Below are 4,538 nucleotides of genomic sequence, written 5' to 3'. Positions count from 1 at the left end.
GTAAAAAGTTACAAAAAGAATTAACTAAAAATAATTGAAAACACTAATTAAATGACTAAAACAACTACATACGCAAAACAGTAATGTTTTCCAATAAACCTAATTTAAAATAAACTAAAAATAAATAACTATATAATACTGGATAAACAAAATAATAAAAAAACAATAGCAAAAAGAATGAATAAAAAATCTTTTATAAAACTCAAGTTATGGCCAAATTACTAATTTGAACAAATTTCATTAAAATCAAATTTAAACTACTCAAATTTGAAAACCAAGTACACAAACAGAAACTTCAACAAATTTGTGACACAATGCAAAAAGAATCACGCAATTTGGATCTATAACGTAAAAATTATAAGAAATCTAAAAACAGAACTAATTCTGTAACTAAAACTAAAACAGAAAAAGAAAAAACACTAAGCGTTGGCTATCCTACACGTGGCGCAACGCGAATGGCCGAGGCGTGCGGGTGCCCTAAACTACGAACGGACGGCCGAGCCTTAAGAAAAATGGCGCGCTGCGGCTAACAGAGAAAAACCAAGACAACTCGGGTCGATCTAAACAGGACAATAAACCATGGCGAACCGATCTAATAAAAAAACCCTAACCGTTCGATTCTAATCTAATCTGGGCCGTATAAAGTAGATTGGATGGACGAGGAGGGGGTGGCCGGCTTACAGTGGGCTGGCGGTGAAGTCCGGCGATGTACGACGATGGCGACGGCTGCGGGTCGAAGGTGGCGACGGCTCCGGTGGTGTCCGAGCTTGGGGAAGACCTCCAGAGGATGAGGAAGATGACTACGAAGACGCTGGTAACCACGACGAAGCTCGGGGACGATCGACTCGAGCGGAACGAGCTCGACGGCGGCGGGTGGGGTTGGGTGGTTGGCGACGTCGGTGCTCCGGTGGCTCTGAAGCTCAGGAGAGGGCACGGGGAGATGTGGGTGAGCGAGGGGGTTGTGGTGTTGGCTTCGGAGAGGGTTGAGGTGGTCTGGGTCGCTCAGTGGGGCGGCAATGGCGCGGCAGCGGCTTCTGGCTCCGGCGAGCGATTGTGGGCGGGGCAGAGGGTTTCGATGAGGGAAAAAAGGGGGAAATGGGTCGAGGGAGTCGAGATTTATATAGGGGGCCTTTGTTGGGGCAGTGGGCGGATCGGAGATGCCATCCCGAGGGAACCGGGATACGATGGCGCGGCCGGCGCGATCCGGGCACAACTGTTGCGTGTGGGAGGAGGAAGAAGAGGTGGGGTCCGGTGTCAGCGAACGCGGTGAGCAGGGAGGGAGCGGTCGACCGAGGCGGGGGCGATTCGGGTGCGGGCGAGGCTGGGCAGGCCGGCTAGCTGGTTTAGTGGACTGCGCGGCAGGCCGCCTGGCTGCTAGCTGGGCCTGGTCGGCCTGGCTGGCGCAAGGATATTTTTTTATATTTCTTTAAACAGACAACAAAAGTAAAAAGAAACCACAATAATAAAAATTATATATAGTCTTATGATATATCAAAATTTTCAAAAAAACAAACCTACAACATGAACTATTTTGTAGGTTTAAATATAATCCACAAAAAATTATAAAAGTCAAACAATACTGTTGTTGCATTAAAACCCAACAAAACAATTTTTTAATACCAAAATTATTTCAAATTTATTTTTATCCACTGTTCTACTGTAGGGAATCATTTTAGCCTATTTTCCATGTATTTTATTTTTTGAGAAAATAATTTGAATAAAAGTCAAATAACTCCAAATTGAAAGGGATTTTTCAAAATACTTCCAAATGACTTTCAGTTTGATTCTTTTTAACTTCCAACTCATATTTCGTATAATTGAAGAAGTCATTTTATCTTCTCTCCAGAAAATCATTGAGTTGCATAAAGTTTCAGAATTTGAAATATTTCCAAATAGAATTCAAATCTTTTCAAAAACCCTTTTGATTTCAAAAGAAAGAAGTCATGTCATCTTCGCTCTAGGGTTTTGTGTTGAAATGAATTTGAATTCATTTAGATAAAATGCAAGGTTGGAATTTTGGGAAAGTCATTTCATTCCCTCTCATTCAACTTTCAAAAGTTTCAAATTTGAGTCACTTTCACTCACTCAATCAAACAAACAATTATAATAATTTATTTAATATAACGTTCCAAAATTTAGAATTTTGGGATGTTACAAAAGATCTCCCGTCCGATAGCTTCCACAATCCGGACAAATTCCACCCTCTTTTCAAGAGGAAGGGGGTATGGTAACCTGAAAACCGGCTTCACAACGCTGAGCGGTGCTAGGGCGGTGTTGAGACCGATCGGATTTTGCTCACAGAATAGTTATTTCATAAGACGCAGCAACTTCTCATTTAGTGCCGCATTCTGCCTTCAAACATCAGAGGCATCACACCTGTGTGCCCTGATATTGTGTTCAATGTCATAACCATCAAATGGAGAATGTCGTCGCGGCCGGCCTCACCACCGCTATCTTCATCACATGGATCGACGTACCCGCCGTAGGTTCTTATGATCAAGCTGAAACAAGTGTGCATCCTATTCCATGCGTGATGCGGCCAATGCCAACGAATAAACACCCCCGCTCGCACATAGACAGGCCCAACACAAAGAGAGCTTGTGGCTCTTTTGTTTTTGTTTCTTTCTTCTCTTTCCCATATGTTGTTTTTCCTTTTTATTAGTTTAGTGAATTTTCTGTACGTTGTTATTACTTTGTTTCAGAATTGATGAAAATAAAAAAAAACGTGATTTTTTATTTATGATCTTCTAGATTGTGATTTTTCAAAATTTGTAAGTACTTAATTTATTTTGTAAAATATTATAATTTAAAAGTATTTAAAAAATTGATGAACATTTTTTTGAAATTGCAAACTTTTTGTAAATCATGACATTTTTAGATTTGCAAATATATTTTTAAACTCAGGAATACTTTGCAAATTTGTGAACACATTTTTCAACTTGGGGATAATGTTTTATAAATGACAAATATTTTTAGAAATTCACTGCCATTTTTAGAAATTTCTAAAGATTTATTTAATATTTCATGAAACTATTTTAAGAAAATTTGTGAACATTTCTTTTCAAAGTAGGATGAGTCATCAACGTGGCATATGGCATAAGCATCTCCAAAGGCAATGACTATACATACATCACCAAATGTGCGCGACCCGCAAAAAAGAGAGCTAAATGTTCGCCGACACTAACGGATGTGTTCTCCGAGATCGAGTCGGGCGGACGCCGTCCAACCCTATCCCTCGTACAAGGCGGAGACCGAGTCGTTCAATGTTGATTCATACTAGTTCATAGGTTAGATATCAAGCCGGGATGATGCCATCCAATGGACACCGAGTCGTTTAATGTTGATTCATACTAGTTCGTAGGTATTTTACCATGCAAAAGATCCCTAAACTACTATAATAAATTCTACTCCTCCATGTCGGAGGTGAGGTGGCTCCGCAAAAAAAATGTCGGAGGTGAGGTTGCCGACCCCCACGCTGGAGCCGGCGGCCTCATCATTGTTGGCGGCCAACGCGAACAAGTCGGAGGCGTCGACATGTACCTATTTGGCATCGTTGTCGTGCTGCTCCAGCGCCTCGTCATTCTAGGCCTCGAGCACTGCGAGAGGAGTACATGTCTCGCCTTGTCGATGCAGAACAGACAGTGCTCGGAGTGGAGCGTTACATGGATGTGTAGACCGTCTGGTCCACGCTGATGAGTTCTGGCTCATCAATGAGTGCCACGACTGCAGTAGCATTCGTGCCCTCCGCATCGGGTTGAACCATGTCTGTGCGGTGCTCCTCCGCAAGTGCCATGGAGAAGATGTCACCTGGACCGCTAGCCGAAGCTACGGTCAACGACCATCGCCACCTTCTCCTCCTCCGCGGCCTCCACCATGGCCATGTGGTTGCCCTCCTGCTCCTTCCCCTAGCTCATAGGTTGGCCCGTCGCAATGCAGGTCTAGTGTCGGCCGTCCGAGGAGCGCGGATATCAACATCTTGTAATAGGTGATCTAGGACCGCACTGCAGCGACGGGGAATGGCTGATGACAAGCTAGGGGGGCTTGAACGACATCAAAGGAACACTACTAGAGAAAACCTTATACACAGAATCTTACCGGCAGAGCAGTTTAAAATAAGGTGCTACTGCTAATTATCTTCAGGAAATCACGCTACTGATAACCAAGTAGCAGTAGCGCGTCGGCGGAGAACAGCGCTACTACTATAATTGCTACGACGTTGCTGCCGGAGTAGGTGTAGTAGTAGCGCCTGTTTCACAAGAGCGCTGCTGCCACTAAAACCACCTTATCCTATGCCCCGGCCAGCCCGCCAGTTACCCTCTCCCTCACCACACACTCTCACTCACACTCTCTGGTCGCCGTCCCCATCACCATCGCCCGCCGCCACCGCCCGCGCGCCACCACCCCCCACCGTCGCCGGAGCTGCACCACCGGGCCGTCACCGTTGCCCGCCGCCGTCGCCCGCCGCTGGTGCGCCACCGCCAGTGAGGCACCTCTTCCTCCCCCCTCCTCCCTCCCTCCCTCCTCCCCCGCCCCCTCCT

At 45.0% G+C, this 4,538-nt stretch overlaps 1 pseudogene; it reads left to right on the top strand.

The window, feature by feature from the left end:
• Nucleotides 1–706: 706 nt before the first annotated feature.
• The window catches only part of LOC119361320, a 7,122-nt pseudogene continuing 3,290 nt past the window's right edge, over nucleotides 707–4,538 (top strand).

The sequence above is a fragment of the Triticum dicoccoides genome, chromosome 2B, assembly GCF_002162155.2.
Source record: "Triticum dicoccoides isolate Atlit2015 ecotype Zavitan chromosome 2B, WEW_v2.0, whole genome shotgun sequence".
Lineage (NCBI taxonomy): Eukaryota > Viridiplantae > Streptophyta > Magnoliopsida > Poales > Poaceae > Triticum > Triticum dicoccoides.
Note: the sequence above shows the minus strand (reverse complement) of the source record. Positions and strands in the feature narration are given on the sequence as shown.